General features: G+C 35.3%; 2 long non-coding RNA genes across 3 annotated transcripts in view; both read right to left on the reverse strand.

The window, feature by feature from the left end:
- Nucleotides 1-348, reverse strand: part of LOC116411058 — a 30169-nt gene extending 29821 nt beyond the window's left edge. The window contains exon 1 of the long non-coding RNA XR_004222794.1: nt 275-348. This is a non-coding gene — a long non-coding RNA (uncharacterized LOC116411058). The remainder of the gene's footprint in view (nt 1-274) is intronic.
- LOC108647684 overlaps nt 1-22052 on the reverse strand; it is a 126917-nt gene that overhangs the window by 36451 nt on the left and 68414 nt on the right. The window contains exon 4 of one of the 2 annotated variants that reach the window (XR_004222793.1): nt 19342-20154. The exons of the other annotated variant lie outside the window; for it this stretch is intronic. This is a non-coding gene — a long non-coding RNA (uncharacterized LOC108647684). Of the gene's footprint in view, nt 1-19341; nt 20155-22052 lie in introns of those variants that run through there. 2 annotated transcript variants of the gene reach the window in all.

Genomic DNA, 22052 nt, shown 5'->3' on the forward strand with positions numbered 1-22052 from the left:
ACTTTGAAAAATACATGTACCGTTGATAAAATATCCATATTATATCAAGTCCATATTATATCAAGAAAGGAAAATTGGTTTTACTGTATGTCAATTTTGCACCGTACATGGTACCCTAATTTGGAGTTTCCCCTTTAAGGTTACAATTACAATATTGTCTCCATTTCAAGAAATATACTGTAAAAACTATGCTGCCTCTGAAATACTTGATCCCAGAACAAGATTAACATAATCAGTGTCCACCCCTCTATTAAACCACACTCAGAGTAATTACCTTAACAACTGTTACCATCAAAATGCATGTCAAATCTCATTCTTCAATCAATCTCTGTTAATAGTGCTGGGAATCCTGTAGTTACAAATGCAAAGAATTCCTGTTAAGCCAATTTTCAATTGTACATTTTGGTTACAATTACACAGAATTTTGCTGACATCTGTTTCCGTTCAGTTGCTTGTGAATCTGATAATCTTGGCGCTCAATACATATCCAACTGCATTCAAGATTGTATATGGAGACCATGTTATCATGATAGCAATGAGTCACGAGTAAATCTGACTTTTCTTCTACATTTTCATTTTCCTATTCTGGTTTGTCATACATTTGCAACATATTAAAAAGTAGCTCAACACATTGTATAAATAATATAATAGCTTCTACGAGCAATCAAGAGTTTTGTATTTTTTTTTTAAGAGATTGTGAGAAAAGCAACTGATGAATGTTTTTAGTTCATATTTCTCAATCCAAGGTATGATCATTTGCCACTCAGCACCCTAGGGGAAAATGTGTGCCTTTGAGTCACTTAATATGTTTTATGGTATGTTGTGTGGTGCTTAAAGCAACAGTGCATGTTAAAAATGTTGTTAGTTGGCAAAGTAACCAAGCTGCCTTTATAAGATCTTCCTCGGTCTCAGTCATGAGAGGCTCCTGTGTTTTGACTTTGGAGGATGTCAGTGTAGCCATAGTAGCAGGCAAACATAACACAGGAGCAGTCCAATTGTAAAGGCAGAGGAGAAACTTCTAGTAGCAGCACAATGACAGTGCCAACTCCTAAAAACTGTCTGGGTCACAGACATTCATCCACACACAAGATATTCTAGAAGTAGGGACCTGGGGTTTTCTGGATAAGGGATCTTTCCATATTTTGGATCTCCATACCTTAAGTCTACTACTAAAAAATCATTTAAACACAACTAAACCCAATAGGATTGTTTTGCCTCCAATAAGGATTAATTATATCTTAGTTGGGGTCAAGTACAAGGTACTGTTTTATTATTACAGAGAAAAAGGAAATCATTTTTAAAAATTAGAATTATTTGCTTATAATGGAGTCTATGGGAGATGGCCTTCCCGTAATTCTGAACTTTCTGGATAACGGGTTTCCAGATAAGGAATCCCATACCTGTACTTATTACTAGAATAGAGAATAAAACAGCTACCACACAATCTCTATGTGAAAATATATTATTTATTAAAACTTCTTGAAAGTTTAACAACATTTAAGTTCATTTTCAGCTACCATTTTTATTACACCCAAAGGAATTAGAAGCTGAGTGGATTGTGAAAGATGTACAGGAATATTTTAAAATTATTTTGCCAAAGGAACCAATAAGGATCTGAAATCCTGAATGTTAATTTAAACTGAAACTCTAACTCTTGGAATCTGTAAGTGCTTGCTTATTAGAAAGCTCCCTCATTGTCAATGTAAAACTCTAACGAAAGATAAATTTTAAATATATAGCTTTGTATTTATTCTGACATTTAAAAAAAAAAGAGCTTTCAACTTTAATATCTTGCTGAGAACTTTGTAATTCCCTTCAGCTCTTTACTTCAGTTGGTATCTCAAAACTGCATGTCAATATACAAAAACACCCAAAAGCAATATGTTGATTACTAATCAGCGTTAGATCTGTTTTCAATGTGGAGCATGAGATTAGCAAAAGGAAGCTGTGAACCAAATTGAGGAAAAGTACTTGTTTGTCTTGTTCAATGCCTTTAAAAAATTCCTTATTTCATGTGTTTATTATACATTTCAACATTACCTTAAGTGTAGATTTAGCTTTTGGGATTGTTGCCACTGCCATCTTAATAAGAGCCTACACTAACAAAGCAATTGTGATGGGTTCCCTCCTCCCTTTATTTTTTTAAATCATAGAACCGATGAGTTCTTTGCATGGATGGGTTTACAGAAGAAACAGACGTAACTTATAGTAGCAATTATACTCACACACAGGTTGATGATATATTATGAAGAAGAACTTACTTTGCTCCTCCCTCACACTTACAGCGTGTGTTCAGAGGTTTTTACCAAGTCACAGCAAACAGGATAAATTGAAAATAGGAAGAGTAAGTATATGACAAAAGAACAAGACAAACGAGGCAAGAAAGGGAGTTAAGAAAAAAAATGTTAGGAAGAAATCTACATTTATACCAGACTTAATGCATTTAATACTTCTACATAAGTAAAGACATTATCACTAGTGACGCGCTGCAAAATAGGCGTATCCGCATGAAAATTGGCACGTAAAAAAGATTGCATGGCTCAATTATTTTTCGGCATTTTGTAAAATTTAATGTAGTTTCGCAAATTTTTCGGCACAACGAAATGGGACAGCTTCACTCATCACTAATTATCACAGATATTACTAACGTAATATTGTTTTATTCAGTCCAGGTTTGCACAATTAGTAAGAGTTAAAAGCCATTTCTGACAGTATTTCAGATTTTGAGTTTAAAATCAAATAAATTAAAGGTCTACATACTCCCTTATAATTGGCACAGGCAGTCAAACCCCTAACACCCCTAAACAGGGGGTTAAAATAATGAATACCACCTTAATGCAGCACAGCACAACTGTAAACTTCTAAAGCAAAAGACCAGATGGTGAAAGGGGGGTAAAAATGGGAAGATCAGGAAGAGAAAAGCAGACAAGAAGAAAATGCAAACAGTGGAAAAACAAAGGTAGAATAAAAACAGACAAATTGAGAAGACGGTGGTCTACGGTGAAGGACAAAAAAGGTTAGATAATCAAATGAGAGTGGTAAAGCCTGGGAGAAGAAAAAGGATACTAGAGAGAAGGATGAGAGAAAGAGAATAAATAAGGTACAGCAGGTAATATTTATTTATCTTAAATGTATAGTCTTTTTTGTGACAGTCATTTAAAAAATGTGTGTGTGATTTGATGAAGGGCCTTGCCATACAAATAAACTCTCCCCTGACCTTTCCAGCCCTCTAGCATTTATGTGCCTCTCTTACAAGTTGTACCATACTGATCTAAAATAGGATTTAGCCAACTAAAATAAGTCTATTTACTACCCACCCCATGTATTTGTCATTTTAGAAACTCTTTCATGGGTTTTAGATGCTCTTTTGGGTCACTTCATCCAGATGGTTCTTGGATTAAATCTGTTGATTCTGTTGGTCACTGCCCCACCGCTTCTCTTTTTAATTCCCTTTAGTTTTACTATGTATATATTTATTTATAAAGCGCTGCTTATGTACGCAGCGCTGTACAGTAGAATACATTAATACAAACAGGGTGTTAATAAGATAATAGATAAATACAAAGTACAACAATAAATACATATAGATACAAGATAAATACAGCTGCAATAAGTTAAGAGTCGAGGACACAAGAGGAAGGAGGTCCCTGCCCCGTAGAGCTTACAATCTATCTACTATGCCCAACGTATTAAAATTAAAAGGGTAGGTGACTTTAGGTGCATGTAGTCATATTTATTTTAGTGAAGTCAATATTCAAAGGGCTTTGGTAAGGCTATTTTTATTTTCTACCAAGGAATGGTCGAGAGCAGTAGTCCCCAGAATGTATTTGCCCATTTCCCCCTACCTTAGGGAGTAATACATTTGGTAAAAGTAAAAACAAAGGCAAGTGTCTTATATACCAGGCAAAGCCATACTTTGGCAAATATTGTTCTGAAACAATATAGGTTCTGAAGCCATATAGGGCAGGGGTCCCCAACCACCGGTCCGCAGGCTTCTTTCAAGTGGGCCACCTCTGTTACCGGCTGCGGTAAAAATGCAAAGTAAACGAAGCGCCACCTGAATAATACTCGTATAAAAGTGCTGTGCCATGCATGTAGAGGCGCGTAGGAATATGCAGGTGAACTTGCGAATTAACGCGTCGGGCGTATAAAGCCCCCCGGTCCGTGGAACAATTTTCACGCTTGACACTGGTCCTTGGAGCGAAAAACGTTGGGGACCACTGATATAGGGTCTTAAAAATAGTCAGAAACAGACTACACAAACCACTAAAAATGCTGAAGACCTGGTGAGGATACCCAAAGGGAACCAGTTTTTGGGGGGGTAACCTAAGTAAACTTTCTGAACTGAGTTATTGGCACTATAAAAGGTGCATGCCTACTTGCTACCTACTAGGTCTGTTCAATGCAGGGCCGGAACTATGGGTAGACAGAAGAGGCACCTTCCTATGGCGCAACGGTGGGGGGGGGGGTGCCAGGCAGGTACAGATACCAACCCCCACTAGTTGTTTCTTAGTCCCACTCTTTCTATCTACCCATATACCTTATATTTAGAAGTGTGCATTGACCAATCCAACCTCCCAATGTATTATTGTAAAAGGAAGAATTGTGTGTGTGTTGGTGAAACAACTCATGTTTCAATGTTGTTGCATCTGTTGCATTACTTTAGTTACATAAACACTGTTCTTAACCATGACTGTGTAAAAATTAATCATGCAGCCCCTTTTAGATTGTTGTGCAACAATTGCAATTTTTTTCCATTTTTCTTATATACCTTCAAACAGTAAGATAAAGTAAGTTAAAAGCTTGCTACTGTACTCTCTGAAAAAATCTCTCTAATAGACTCTGTGGTTTTGTATTGCTGCAAACACTCTGATACGCAAGCAGGATTCAATAATATAAATTTATTTCATCCAATTCACCTAATCATATCAGACATCAATTTCAGCACTTTTAATAAACAAAACACTCGTTGTGACAGCAGAAACACATCTAAACAGTTTGAAATGTAATAGACTTTTCTAATACATATTGGTTTATAACAAGGTCCAATGAAAATCCTATTGAATAGAAAGAGGTTGATAGGCAAAATTACTGCATTAACTTCAAAGCACAAGGAAAGTGAAATTGACAGTTTCAGATGAATTAGGTTTATAGCTGTCTGTTTTTCATTGCTTAATTGTGATAGTGGGATAGGAATACAGTTTGTTTGCAGGCGCTTTGACCTATTCAGTTGCTAATTTTCTAAACCTTTGAGAAATGTGTCATTTAAAGTAAGTTGAATGCTGCAACCTTTACAGTAGAAGTGACAAATAATTGCTTCATACTCTATTAAGGGTATTCTCACAAATACATTGCTTTCAGTGCAACCGCTGTTATGGCTATTTGTGCTATTGGTACTAAACTGCAGATAATTAAGCTGTCTATAGAAATGCTATTATTCTCCCAAGGCACTGACAGTGCAACACAGCTCTTACTTTTCAGGTTAGCTCATTAGCTCACAAGAATCACATGTAGTTTTCAATTTTAGGATGATGAGATTTTAAACAATGCTGTCAGATTTTGTAGAAAAGTAAATTCACATTGACTTTTTCAACTAAACATCTCTTAGGAACATATCTTATTCAATATCAATACTATGGGTTTAAGAGAATATGTCAAAGCAGGGACTACGTTTGTGAACATTTCGGTAACTCATAAAAAGCTAGCAGAAGTAGCATTTAGGCTAGTGCCACAGAGGGAAGATAAAAACACAGGCCAAGAGTCCACCCCTACACTTGAAATATCTGATTGTTGTTGTGACTGCCCCCGGAACAATTGCAATAGCTCAGGGGCAGTCACATTAAGCCAAATTCAGGGAAAATCAGCGAAATTCAAAAACTATTTGTTTATGCAGTTTTATGCCAAATTCAACTGAGTGTGTCTGCCCCTGGAGCCATTCTGTCAGATTTTTCAAGCAAAGAGGTGGATTCTCGACCTGCGTTTATCTGTAGGCTAAAAAAACCCCTATGTGGCAATAGCCTTATTGGTCACCTGTTTGAAAGACATCTGGTTGCCATGGGATTTTAGGCCTCTAATAGGCCTCTTTTTTGTGACTAGGGAAAGATTTTCTCAGTGGAAAGATGGTGATGATAATACAAAACTTTAATCATATATAAGGGCTTATTTACTTGAGGGTGGTATGTTCAAAAAATGTTTGGGCTTACAATGTACCTTGCTCTTGTATTAGCTTGCGCAGTTAGTGATGTGAAAACAAAGTGAGGGTTAAATGTTGCTAACCCATAGGTTTTTACATGCAGACTTCTTTTGAGTGTTCCGTTCGTAATGAACTTCGTTCTTAGCTTAAATACAGGGCTTCCTTGTGCTGCAGGGAACTGTGTCCAGCACCTTGCACTAAATAGGGTAACATTCAACTGCCTGAATGTGTCTTATTGACTGGGTTACACCAGGATGTTTACACAGATAGCCCTTGAAAATTTCCTTCCAGATGCACTACAGTAACAAAACAACCACACTTGTACTAAATTTTGGATTTTCTCCACATATAAATTCACCAAAGTTCACCTCAATTCATCAGGTGTATTTTCTCAATACATCTCTTATTAACTGAAAATCATAAGTGCACTGTAGCAAGAGAAATTAGGTTAATTTTCTCCTGGCTTAAATTCTCTTAATTGTAGGGGCAAGCACTGCTAGAAGATGCATTCATGAATAGGCTCAATACTTGTACTGCATTATTTGTGACTGTCCTCCAAGAGATAGTTCTACATTTCTGTAAGTAAACATTATTATCAACTGATTTAGTAACCCTGAGAGTTAAAGTTCTACAGCACCCTTCCTCCACCAAGTCCATGAGGGCCAACCTTGGATCAAGAGTCTCATGTAGTTGTTTGCACAGAGATGCTACAGCCCACAACACCCCCATTTAACTATAGGCTTACAGATGCTTCTTGTTTTTTTTTCATACGTCAAGTAACTAAACAGCTACATAATGAATAGATCAGGTCAGGCCTCGTGTCCCTTTGCTGTGCTCATGGCTAGCCACTTATGCTGCAGTTTAATCAATATTTAGCATTAATTTGTTATTTTAGTGTTTCTCCAAGATATAAAAATCAAACACAGAAACACACAGTTCAGAGGTTTGTGAAGCTGATCAAAATGCTGCAGTGATTAATTTGTTTTCCATGCTGGAACGATTCATTTAAGCACAGAAAAAAGGAGCCTGAATCCTTAAACCACACTTGCAATTTGCTGCTAAGATTAACCATTTATAGAGGTGTTACATCTCAGCACTGCTGCTAACACTCCATAAAGCAGCTGAACACATTCTGCCAATTTACTTCTCTGCACTGAGAAATGTGTTTGTTAAACATTTTCCTGACACTGAGGAAAAGTTTCCTTACAGTCAAGAAAGTGTTGATAAATGAGGAATCATCCTGTAAGTCATATGAGTGCAAATTCTGGCACTTCAAGGCCACTTTATGGCACTTAAAGTGCTCAGTATTGCCCTGTGTGCTATTACCCTTATTCCTCAGATTCAAAAGTGTGGCACCATTTCTATACAGCATGATTTTTTTTTTTTCTGTGAGGCTTTTGGGAGCAGCTGATTTAAGGCAGCATTGCCTGGGGGCATTTATTTATACAGAAGGTAGGGATATATAACAGCAAATTAGCAACATGCAGTGGCAAAAATAAGGACTTTGTTAGGTCAAATGAATTCTCATTTTTTGATTTACATTTTAAAATATAGATCACCCTTGAAAACGTCACTGGGTGATCCCATTGATTCTACTTCAAATCAACACACACAGCTATTCTAAATGTTGATGCATTTATGTCAAATTTCTTAACTAAATGCAACAGTATGCCAAATGAAAAATGGTTTGTAAATGACAAATGTATTAAATCTTGTTGACAATAAATTTTACCAGACATCAATACATGAGCATTTATTTTTCTTGCATATGTAAACCCATCATTGTATATTACTACTGTGGAACATGCTTCACAACACATTCTACTTTTATATATATACACTTATATTTTTTATATATTGTACTATTCCTCAATTGTTTTTTCATGAACAATGTTAAGACACATGCAAGATATTTTTTAATGCTGTACTGTCCTCTATTCAAATTTACCCCAGCTGTGGACCAAATTATAAAAATATATGATGATTAATGTCCAGTAGAATGCCTGATAGATTAGTGATGTGAGGGTCAGGAAAAACTCAACTACCATCTGACCCTAAACCACAAAACCTTAACCCCCACCTTACCCCAACCCACATAATGTTGCCATTGTAGGACCTGTGCCCAACCTGTACCTGTGTCTTCCCACTCCATATAACAAACTCAACCCACATTTGACCCAAACCCACAAACACCTTAGCCACGCCCAAACCTAACCTGCAAAATGTTGCCAATTTAGGACCCACACCCAACTTGTACCTGTGTCTTCCTGCTCCATAACCTACTTTTGCACATACCACTGGTTCCAAGACAGGAAATCTTTGGGAGCAGTGGAAGAGTGTACTTTCCCAGACTGAGCCAAACCCACAATGGTTGCCCAAATTTTAACCCAAACCTCTCATACCAGTGGGTTTCAGGCCAATCGCACATCAATAGTACCCATATAAATAGTTTTAGTAGAAAGGGAAAGAGATTATCTGAACATTTAAAATGTTAAATCATATATTGATCCATTGAATTTACATAACATTAAGATTATGCAAACCTATTATAAACAAATGCCTTTAAGAATTCAGAATGAGGATTTTCGTTATTATATAACAAACACAACTCAATTCTGCCTCATGAGAGCATTTTCAATCAATACAGGGGCGAGCAATTGAATTCCCATTTGTTTAGTCATTATTTCAGCAAATACTGGTACACACACAAAAATCCACACTCAAAGCCTCCTGAAACCCCTTTACAAAGGTTCTGCTCAGTGACTCAATGTGAAAAGACTTCTGTTGATATTTTAAAACGTACAATTTTAAAATCTTACAGCATTTGAAGATAGTGTTTGCTGGTCCTATTGATTAGTAAATGGGAGTGCATAAACCTTAAGCTAAATAAATATCTTGCTCTTATGTGCATGGCCACAAATCACTGAAACCTGTAAAAAACTAAATTTAGGGTCCCCTTGAGCTAAATAAGCAATCAAGACTTTCATCCCCACTTATCCACACTATGTACCCAGTAGCGTTGCCACCTGGCCTGTATTTTAACAGCATGGCTGATTCCAACGTTATTAATTGGGGAAAAAGGCAAACTCTAGGAAGGCATTTACCATAAATGAGGGTGGAGTTTTACAGGCAGGGAGGCAATGTATCTGTAAAGGGTTAATCCACACATGCAACAGGTATATGGGATAGCAAAATGGTTTAAAAGGTTCTGGGTTTCATTTTAATTAGTTAGCATTGACTGCAGTCTTTTTATATTCTTTTAATAAAATAAGCATAAAATATTGCTAATGCCTTATACTGTGTATTTTGCTTTCTTTAAAAAAAATATGCTTAGTAGTAAACATATAAACTGAATATTTTATGTAAGTGCTACATAACTTCCATTTAAAACTTATAAGAAAGTTCTCAAAACATGCAAAATGTGTTAAGTGCATATCTTCAGATATTAAAATAGATAAATGTAATCAATCAGCAAACCATTATAATAATCATTACTAATGCAAAATGTACTTTTGATATTGTTTTTAGTCATGTAGGCTGTTACTCTCTATAAAAATGGAAAATGAAAATCTCCTGTGAATGATCTATTGATTTTTTAAGTCTTTGAACAAATCCTTAGCATCAGCCGAGTTCATAAACAAATTGCATTAGAGCCAGGGCAATGAAAGATACTATTGACAGTTCAAGTCATATGGAGTATTATGTGCATAAAGATGAAAATTGTCTAATTTGTCACATTTTCCATCCATATCTCACCTTGATAACCTGTGTTGATGGCTTTGAAAAGGTTTGAAACTTGTCAGTAAATTAAATGAATTGATAAAACATCATTTTATTTTTCCTTGAGTAAACAGTATGCTTGATTTTTGGCACATTTTTCAGAATTTTTCAATTTTCATTGGCAAATTTCAAGGAATTATTTTTAAAAAACAGCCAAAAGCTTTTCAGCAAAGTATGCATGAATGTATTGTAAGTGCTAGCACAAGACAATCTGATTTATTTTAGATTTTATTTTGAGTTTAAGACACTGAGGCAAGATTCTCTACAGAGGTATTCAGGGATGGTATTGTAAGGAGCAGCAAGGCAGAAAGGTTTAAGGCTGGAAACAGCAGTGGCAGTGGGTGTTGTGACCAAGTAGAGAAAAATGAATGGCTTTGAAGGTTATAAGAAAGACTTTAGCAGCAGAGGGGCCTTTACTGTCTTGAGTGAGAGAATGAGAATTCTAGCAGCAGACTTTAATACAGACTGTAGTGGGTAAAAATAGGGTACCTGTTAGTAGCAGGTTACAGTAATATATACAGGATAGGATGAGAGCACCCTATCCTGCTTGAAAGGGCACAAGAAAACAGAGGGCAAGAAGAAGAGAGTTGGAATCTGAATAAGTTTAGGCACTGTAGAGGATGATGTTTTGAGCAAAGGGAAAGAATAACAAGGTTGACTATAAGTAAGAAACATTTCCAGCAGCCAGTAAAAGCAGGAAAAACAGTAAGAGGATGTAGGAGGAAGATTTCAAGTGACTGTGCATCAGTGTATTGGAGAAGAAAGGTGCTTCAAGACATTGTATAGTGTACAAGAAACCGTGTATTTCTAGATGTAGCTCAGATCATTCTGATATTAACAATCTCTGCTTTTTCAAAGAGGTGGATATTCTCAGAATTTGTACAATTTGCCTTAATACCATTAAACACAGATGAATGGAGAGGATCTATTTTGCCCATCTAACTAGCTAGAAACAAAACCATCTAATTATATGATATTTTATTGCATGTTAGGATGATTGTCACTAAATAAAGTTGTGGTGCATTCCATTAATGTATTGAGTACCCACCAGACTAAAACCTGATGTTGGATGGACATTACTAAGACATTAGTTTTGTTCTTTTGGTTTTTTAACAAAGCAATAGAAAAAAGAGACAGACAGATTTTAATTTTCCACCTGGAAATGTCATCTGTATAATATACACAAGATGATAAATTTAAAAAAAAACCAATACTGAATTTAGATTTTTGTACAGGATTTTTATTGTTGTGGCTTGAAAAGTGCTGAGTTTGTTTTATGTTGTCCTTTTCAGTATGATTTGTTTGATTTAGAATAAAACCTCTATGACATATTTAAGGCTTTGTATGCCTTTTGAGAATATGAATCATAGTGAAATCGTGCCCCAAAGGGAAACATAGAAGGTATCTGTTCTAAGCTATGAGATATAGATATCGTTAATCAAAGTTTCTCAGCTTGCTTTCATTTTTGCTTACCTTGCAATTGTCTTCTTTATGATTTCTTAATAATTAAATGATAACTATCACATAGAACATAGCCTTTATTACATATTTCTTATAGTTTTTGAAAAATGTGTTTAGTTTTACTTCCCCTCAAATAAACATGCTTCTATTTAAAGCTTATTTGTGCTAGTGTTGGATTGTTTCCAGCCAAAGGGAGATGGGTTGTAGGTCCAATAACAGACATGGGGCAGGTCTGGAAGTATGAATGATAGGCTGAACAGTCAGTGCTGTATCTCTCCCCAGCCTTTGACCACTCATTCCTCCTAAACATTCTGTACTCAGCTGGCATTTGTGACACTGCAATTTTTCTTGGTTCATATCTTATTTTTCTGACTTTTCCTTTAAAGTTTCCATCTCTAACTTTACACCTCCACCTCATTTCCTCTCTCTGTTGGAGTTCCTCAAGGCTTTGTCTTAAGCCCATGCTGTTTTGACTCAATACTACTGCTCTAGTAAAACGTATTCAGTCATTTGGACTTCAATAACACCTTTTCGCTTTATGTTGATGGCACCCAACTTTATCTATCTACTCCTGACCTCTCTCCTAATGTCCTTTTCAAAGTTACAGGCTGCCTGTCTGCTATCTACTCCTGGATGTCACTGGAACTGAATCCCTCTGAAAAAGAACTCATTATATTTCCTCCAACATCTTCCCTTGTCCTTCAAGTTTCACTTAGTCACATCTCAATCAACCAACAGGCTCTTTACTTAAGAATTATCTTTAACTCCCATCTGACTTTTAGACTGCATATCGAAATATTTACCAAATATTGTTGTATTCCTCTGTGCAACATTGGCTGAATAAACCTTACATTTGTTTAGAACTAAACTATAACTAAAACGCTTATTCAGTTTCTTATTATTTCCCGCCTTGACTACTGCAACTTACTTTTTGCACGAACTTACTTCTTGCAACATACCGCTTTTCACAACTCCAATCTGTTCTAAACGTTGTTGCTAGACTTATTGGTCTATCTCATTACTCCACAACAGTTGCTCCCCTATGCATATCCCTCTTTGGCCCCCAATCTCCTCTCAAATTAAGTTCAAATATCTAACACTCACATTTAAGACCATTAACAATGAAGCCCTTCCCTAGCTGATCTCAAAATACACTCCTTAATGCAACCTATGCTTTGCTTCTGACCCTAGCCTCTATCTTATCACTTCATCCTATTCCTGACTGCATGACTTCTCTCAAGGTTTTCTGTCTCTGTAACTCTTTACAGACTCTCCCCTATCTTCCAAACTTTCCTAAAGATTCACCTGTTTAGGGAAGCTTATTTAAAGTATCTTGACTAATCAAACATTAAATTATCATAAATCACAAATATTTCCATATTCTTGTTTCAAATGTATCATAGCCCTTTAGATTGTAAGCTCTTATGATTAAGACCCTCTAATCCTATTTTTACTCTGTAACCCTTTTTAAAAAAAATTATTGTAAGACCCCTGTTTATAATTATAAATTAATTCATTAAAGTTTGAGATAAAAAAAATTTAGTTTTGATTTTATCCAGTTTCAAGTAGAGATCAAGATTTTAATATATTTACATAGTTTCCTTCATTTTTAACAGAAGCTCAAAGCTGCCAATATCCATTAAAGACAATAGGTACATCAATTTTTTTTACTAACAACACTGGAACTTAACATTACCTAGGCTTTCTCTACTACTTCTGTCTACCACTTCCATTCTGTCAGTTATCAAAGCCTGTGGACCATGACATGTATTATATTCGGCATTCATTTTTCAGGACATTGGAAGTAGACACATTATTTACTATTGCTATTATATGGAAGCTGCAACTGCTTTAGTACACCCTATTTTATATTTCAGAAAAAAATGCTGCTGAGACACATCTTCTAACATAATTTTTAAACCATTTTGAAGTTCATCTAAACACAAAAGAAATGCGTATCACTGTGTTTCTCCCAAATCGATCCCTCAACAAACGCCTACACTATACCACAAAAAGTAGCTAAATAGATATATTGATAGCATCAAGATGCCTGTAGAAGAGCATAACTGCAGGGCACTGAATAAAGTAGTTGATTAGTGATGAAGTCAAAGGACATTTTTTCACTGCATTGTTTCTATACAAACTGCATTGAAGTCAAGTGAGGGTTGTTTTCCTGCTTTTTTTTTCTCCCACAAAATATTTTCAGGTCAATTGCAGTTTGTTTTTGGTTTTATTTTACACAAAAAGTCAATGGTCTTTTTTGTGGCTTTAGCACAAAAAATTAGAAAAACCTTGCAAGTTAATGTAGAAGTTAATCAGAGTTGTGATTTTTTTCCATTCATGTTTGAGTTTTTATAAAAAAAATTTTGAAGAGTTTTTAGACCCAACGAGGAGTGAATACAAATTCATTCATTTTTTATTCTATTCAGTTTTTAAGAATCAAATCAACCAAACATAAGAAAAAACAACCAAACATTTCAGTTTGTAACCTATGGAAGTAAGCAGTTTAATGTTTCACCTATTACATGTTTCAGTTTTATCCTTTTAGTGTGGTGCAGGATCAAGCTCTTGATTCTTTTGGTCTTTTTCCATAATTTTTAAATGTATCGTCCTTTTTCTCTGCTTAAGTCTCAAAACTGTTAAATGTTTACATTAACTTAATCTAGCGACTTGGTTTTACTACCAATAGGCTCACTGCATCCATGTAATCCAGTATTTGTGCAAAACTAAAGGATTAAAGGTGTTGCCTTGTAGCAGGTTTAAGGTAACAGGAGTATATAGAAAGTTAATAATGTCCCGCATTAAAATAGCAAAACAATAGATTTAAAAAATTTTTCCCTCACTCCCTTCTTCCCTCCAAAATGTCTATGTGTCCACCACTATCTTTCACCCTCTTGTCTTTGCCCTACCATCTCTGTCCAGACCAGGCCCCATCCTGTGTAAGTGAAATGCCTCTATTCCTAATCTGAATGGCAATTCACTGTACAGTTCAATAAAATATATCATTTTAAACTAAGGCCAAAATGAAATCATTTATTAAAAAATCCAATTAAAACACTTATTTCAATGATTAAACAGAGAGAAAAATAAAATGGACTTGAGAGTAAGAATGCTACCAGAGAGAAAATGTAATTTCAAAATACAAATGTAATATATCCTTTCAGTAATCTCTTAAAGATTAATGGCCTCTACCTCCTCTACTTTCTAACACCTATTTATTAGCCGATATTCATTTAAACTGCCTTGGTTCCCTTCACTCTACATTGCTCTCATAAATGAGTCATACTTCACTTAGATTACTTTTTGACTATTGGTATATTAGAATATGAAGTAGAACTTTTGATTTAATGACTTTTCTTGGTAAGGAAGTCTACTGAAATAGGTCACAAAGGATTAGAAAAAAAAATCATCCTGAATGTATGGAACTTTATTGTCAAAGAGTAATATATTACATGTTCTATCAATTGCAATCATAGTATATATTATGTTGGGTTGAAAAACCCCACATATTGTTCTTCGACTTCAGCTTATTCTTCCGCTTATTATTATTATTATTATTCTTAGCGCCCCCCATTTTCTAAATGCTACTCCTCCTACAGTTTAAGGGGTACAACACCCAAACTCTCCACACTGTAAACATTTTTTACCTATTGACTTCGCAAAAATTCAACCTGCTGCCATTCTCACAGTAAGAACACCAGGGTCCCAACCTTTTGCAGAGTTAGGCTCCAGGTAATTGCGGTTCAAGGTTAGAAAAAGTGGGCACAGCCACCAACAGCCAATCAGATTTTACCTATTGACTTTAAATGGGGAAATCCAACCTGCTGCCATTCTCACAGTAATAACACCAGGGTCCCCAAACTTTGCAGAGCTAATCACCGAGTAACTGAGGTTCAGAGTCAGAAAATGTGGGTGGAGCCACCAACAGCCAATCAGATTTTACCCTTTGATTTTCAATGGGGAAATTCAACCTGCTGCCATTCTCACAGTGTTAACACCAGGGTCACAATGGTGAAGTGTATGGTGTAAGTGGATGGAGCCACCAACCGCCAATCAGATGTCACTTGTTGACTTTCAGTGGGGAAATTCCAGTTGCTGCCATTTAGACACTATTAAAACCAGGGTCCCCAAACTTTGCACAGTGGTTTTTACTATATAACTGTGGTCCAAGGTTAGAAAAAGTGGGCGGGGCCAACAACAGATCAGATTTCATTCAGTAACTTCACGTTTTTTAAACCAACAAAGTTTGTTCTCAGACTTCCCTTTCTAGTTTGTATTGTTCTCTGTTTCTATAATAGTTGGTACATAAATCATGATGTATCTGCCATTAGCTCACAGTCCAATTAAAAGGGGATGTTGAGATAAGTTTAACTTTAAATGTGTTATAGGTTGATTCATTTCAATTGATCTTAATTTTTTTTGTTATTTTAATGGTATGCCTTCTTCCATCTAGCAAGTTGAAATACTATCCAGTTGTTAAGGTTACTGACCCAGGCAACCACAAAAAATAAAAAGTCTGTTCATAATACAGGTATAGGACCCATTATCGAGAATGCTTGGGACCAAGGGTTTTCCGGATAAGGGATCTTTCTGTAATTTGGATCTCCATACCTTAAGTCTACTAAAAAATCAATAAAACATTAATTAAACCCAATAGGATTATTTTGCATCCAATAAGGATTATTTATATCTTAGTTGATATCAAGAACAAGGTTCTGTTTTATTATTACAGAGATAAAGGAAATCATTTTTAACAATTAGAATTACTTGCTTATAATGGAGTCAATGGGAGACAGGCTTTCCGTAATTCGGAACTTTCTGGATAACGGGTTTCCAGATAACGGATCCCATACCTGTATTAGAAAAGCCTTTTCTTCATTATAATAATAGTATATTTTAAGATGAACTACCCTTTTAACATTAAAAATGCAGACTATTTTCAAATGTACTACTATGGCATTTGCCAAGTGACTGCTTACTCTGCATTACTCTTGCACATTTTGCACCGGGGCTAGTAACCCCTGCAAATAATTGAATGTTTGCTTTTAAATGGGTGAACAGTATTTGCTAATTGGTTGCTATGGGTTATTAGTCCTACTGCAAACATAGTTATTTTTATGACATTACCTCCTGTCATATATGCAGGTTGTCTGTTGTTCTGAAGCTAAATTCTGTGTTAATATAAAGCTACCTGTCTCATCCAGGAATAGTTCACTACAGCATGGTTTCTTACATATGCCCCCAGGCCTCACCAATATTGCATGGTTCTGAATATCCACACAGCAAATCAATCAAAAGCACAGGTGGATCTGTCAGTTCTGCCATCAGCTTAATAATCCAACTGTGCTGCTATATTAATATGCAGCTAGCATGCTTTGTTGTTGAAGCTTTGTGAAATTCCCAGCTCTCATCACAGATGCCTTAATACAGAAAAGTCAGAAGATACAGTTTCCAGGGGGATTCTTTCCATTTTTGCCACCGAAGGCTGCAAAGCTAACTGGAATACTCTGTTTCATTATACCCATGACTCAGGAAACAAACAGCCACTAACAGTAGAAGTTAGGAGACCAATTCTGAACCCTAATTTGAATATTCCGAATTTAATAAAACTTTCAACTGCCCAGAACTTAAAAATCTCATGGTATTATGAGTTATCCTGAGAAAAGTGCTGAGGTTCAAACCAATCCTGAACTCTATAGATGTCTTATCATGTATTAGTGATCTTGAACAGTCAGCAGAGTAACAATATTGTGGCTACCAATCTGTCATTGGATTGCAGCTGAATAGCTAATACCTAAAAAAATCATAAGCTATGAATAAGCATATCACTAGTTTGTTTTCCTTGATATGTTATATTTTGCACTGACAGGACATTCACCACCCTCACCCTTTTCGGTTTGTGTAATGTAAAGAAAGTTTGTCTCGCTGACTATTAATCTGAATGCTTAGGGCAGAGGTCCCCAAACTTTTTTTATTATCAGCGAGCAACATTTAAATATAAAAAACAGTTTACAAGTTTTTACAGGGTGACCAATAAGGGCTCTCATTGGTTAGTTGGAGCCCAATGTTTACTGACAGACTACAGGAGGCTCTGTTTGGCAGTAAACATGGTCTTTATGCCTCCAAAACTTGCTTCTAAGTCAGAAATTCAAAAATAAGAACCTGCTTTGAGGCCACTTGGGGCAACATTCAACGGGTTGTTGAGCAACATGTTGCTCCCGAGCCAATGGTTGGGGATCACTGGTTTAGGGCCTGGGATTTTTTTTGTAATATGGACCACCATACATGCAGGATTGTTTTACCATTTATATGGATTTATACAGCATAATTACCATTAAGTACACGGAAGTAATAATTAGAATAATTATTTCCTTAAAAATGGGAGATGGCCTTCAAGTAATTTTGAGCTTTCTTGATTCTTGATTGAACGGGTTTCTGGATAAGATATTCCATACCTGTACAACAGTACACAAGTATGCACTTTTGGTTTGTATGGCCTTAGCATATTTTTTGTTTTTAATTTGATGAAATTAAAAAGAATTACTCTAAAATGACACCAATGTTTATTTAGGTTTTCATATGTTGCCAACTGGCATTTACCAGATTTCCCCAAAGGCAAACTGGCAACTCCATTTACAAATTGTAAACACAACTTTTTTTGTGTTGCAACATGTTTTATTATAAGATATGCACCAACAATCCACATTTATCTATCAAGTATAACTAAAATTCAAGCTTAAAATCTATTATATGGCTAAGAATTCATTTTCCTCTTTGTATGCAAAGTCTTAAGCAACAAAAAACACTGATTTTGCTAAAGGATGTTCCTTTATGTAGAATACAGCGCTCTAAAACAGCTACTGTATTTTATACCCTGGTATCATAGCCAACAAAAACAATAATTGGTGATGGGACATGACCCTGTCAGAACACTAGTTGTGAGGTGTCAGGATAAGCATACAGAAATGTGATATAAATAGAAGGTTAACCTTATCTTTAAATTAAACATAGCACACAACTCATGAGTCAGAGTGAGCTACATAGCATTAAAATGACAATTAAGATTACTGAATATAACTGGAACTACTGTGCAAAATGTAAGATGCAGCAAAGAGCTGCACTTCAAGAACTTGTTTTTCGAATTCTCCAATTCGTGTGAGTTTAGAGAAAAACTTATGTAAATAATTTATGGTGTTTTTACATAATTGTTTTGCTACCTACCACTACTAGGTTATAAGCTTTAATAATCCATGCCCACTGATCATTTGATTTCTTCTGTTTCTCTAGGCTGAAGTACCCACTTTAATCCACACCAGTGGATGGCCCTTCTTTATATAATCTTTCTAAAATGCAACGTATCTTATTATCAAATTTGTGTCAACAATCAAGGTGGATACAGCTCAATAGCAGACTACTGCCAATAGTGCCATAGGTCTTGTGGAGTAATCTGTGTTTAATTTTTTTTTTATGGATGAGAGAGAGTTTAGATTTTGTAATTACAGTTGAAAACCCAGTATATTGCTCATTTAATATGCTTAAAGTGATACTGACACTAAAAAATGACTGCTCAAAATATGAATGTACATAAAAAGTTGCCTATAGATCATGTTGATTGATTTTCGCTGAGAGATTTGCTTTTGTAAATAATTGTAACTTGAATTTCCCAAACCTGACTGTTTTGCCAACCTGACTGTCCCTTCTCAGCCTGTCAGTTATAGCTTCTAATGCTAACGGCCTCCTGCTGGACAAATATGGCAGCCCCCTTATAGGGGAACATGGGGGATGAGACAGGTAATATAAAAGCATTGGGCAAATACTTTTATGGCAAAAATGAAGGTCATGCAAAGACAATGTTATGATATATGTAAAAAAAAGGTTTAATTTCTGGTGTCAGTATCTCTTTAAAAGGTTATCACCTTCTTAAAGTGTTATAATACTTTTTAAGTGCTTGTTATGACTGAATAGTACATTTTCATAAGGAATAATATATTGCCATAGCAATTCAAAAAAATAAAGCCAGGTAACTTGTTTTCAATTTGTGTTCCCATAACAACTTGAAAAACCTAATTAACTTAATATTGAGTGTTCTGCCTGAGCTGTTTCAGCCATGTAACTAGGAGAACAAAGTACATAACCGTGAACTAGTTACAATCAAATTGCTATTGGACACATTTGTGTGTGCCTGGGTGTGTGTGCAGGAGTTTATGTTGGGGTGTGCCATTGAATTATTATTTTTTTATTATTACATAGACTCTTTTTTATTTATAATAGAGATAGAGAGTTGCAAAATAAATATAGTACACAAATTATCTGCACTTTACTATGTAGGGTTGGGATTGGGTGATTGGTCAAATATCTATATATAAAAGCAAAAGATTATTTATTTGTATTCATCATAAATATCCAACCTTCTTTAAGCATTAATTGCAGTCTTCCCACCTAAAAAATGGTCTAAAATGAGCATATTTTTTACGTGTTTTTCTTCTGCTGGAACCTATGTAAAATAACAGTGTAAAATCTGGCATTTGGACAGCAAACGTCTCCATAAATTTTACACAGATTTTTACACCATTTTTTCTGGGAATTTCATTTTACACAGCAAAATAAATAGGCCCCACTGTGTTAATAATCAGAATTCGCATTTGGTGACTTCTTTAGCATTTATAATGAAGTTTTGTTCTCTTTGGTGAATTTTCTTGCTTGTGTTATTGCATTAGCTTCTGTAGAAAACACAAGAGTACAATGGGACAGCATTATGGATGGGTTCCTTGATTCTTTACCCAGTTTTTCAGCATCCAGTTAATTTAGCTTGCTGCCAAACAATATTTAAAACAAACAAGTAATTTTTTCGCAAACAAAAATTATGCATTCACAAGGGTTTATGTAGTGAATCAGCAGGAAGCTGATTCATAGTCTTACCAACTGAGCATGTTCAGTTTGGTCTGCATGTCTGTGCAGGAGCGAGGCATTATGGGAACTTTCTTTACACAGCTCAGCGTTTTTTCTTCCTGTTTGGCTTCAGATCTTCTGAAAAGGTGAAATATGGGGAGACTTAAGGGCACTATTGAGACAACTGAAGGTATGCCTGCAGCTTGAGATTAACTCTTTACTAGTCTTCCCTTCTCCTTTAAGGAACTCACTTATTTTCTTTTCTGCAATCACTTGCCTGACCACGAATTGTCCAGTTTTGCTTTGCACAATGCCCTTCATATGTAAGCCCTATTCATACCTCTATTTACATACATTATAATGAAACACTTACATTTTCTATTTAGTTTACCTTTGTAAAGGATGTAAACTAGCGGGATCAACAACAGACACTTTCTTAGCTTTTAGGCAATTTATTTACACAGAGGTGCCAATTTCAGCATACAAAACAAATCATAAAAATAAGGCCTGCCTTCTGGGCGCTACCTTCACACATTAAATGAGTTTCCTCACTAACCTGGGACTCTTGTGGACTACCAGTGAGAAAACACAAAATGTTGGGGTCACCCCTGTACTCAACACTTCTGCCAAAAAAGTTAGGCATAGTTATTGTAATATAACACCTAAATACCTACATTTTTTATACTTTGTCATGTATAAATCATGGTAAATTGCCACTTGTGGTGACAAGCATATCTAGCAGTGGTTAGTGATAATGCAGCACTCAAAGCCTCAAGAGTAGCCCTTACATTACTTTAAGAAGATTTTGTGAATTTAATTTTTTATGTTTCGTGAAACAGGGAAAGGACTAATCCAAGTAGTCATTACATGTAATTGGAAATCAGAAAGCAGTACATAACTAAATTTTAGACAAGTACAATATCAAAACAGTATGGTGTAGAAATCTGTCTCCTACAGCATCTTTTTAATCAGGGAACCCTGTTATCAATACATATAACAGAAATTTACTAATCCTTATGCTATAGCCAACAAGCTCCATATATAAATTTGCAAATCAGTTTGATTAAATGTTGAATTGTTAATAATGATTTGGAATTTTCAGAGTGCTGAAATTATTTGTATACAAGTTCACACAATGGGATTCAGCCTTTTATGAAGCTTGCATTATTCTGATATAACAATCTAAATCAAATTGTGAATTGAATTGCCAGTGGTTTGCTTATTTCTAGCTTCATGTTACATGTATACATTTCATACAGCCTTACCCAAACAGGCCCTCAAAGAAAAAAAAAACAAAAATTCATTATGAAATTTTATAGTATTAACCATTTTTTTTTAATATTACAAAATGACTGATTTTATTAGTAATGTGATATTGTAGGTTGTCATTTTTTAAATGTGTGTTGCTTATTTTTATTCTAGCCATGCAAATAATTAATTAAATGTACAGTAATAGTTACAGTACTTGAGGAATTGCCAGAAACAGGGAGTAGAATAAACAGCATGACTATACCACAAGTATGACTTATGTGCTGTAAATCACTCTAAAAGGACATAAGATAGAAAAGACCTTGTGAGTTATGCAAGCTCAGAGATACTCTGGAAATGAGTTTGTTGACTTTTGTTTAACTTCGATATTTTGGAGGTATGTTATATCACAGTTGCCTGTCACTTGGTGAAAATTATTTTGAAAATATGCATTCCTTGTATGCATTTTACTCCTAAATAA

Source organism: Xenopus tropicalis, chromosome 5, assembly GCF_000004195.4.
Source record: "Xenopus tropicalis strain Nigerian chromosome 5, UCB_Xtro_10.0, whole genome shotgun sequence".
Lineage (NCBI taxonomy): Eukaryota > Metazoa > Chordata > Amphibia > Anura > Pipidae > Xenopus > Xenopus tropicalis.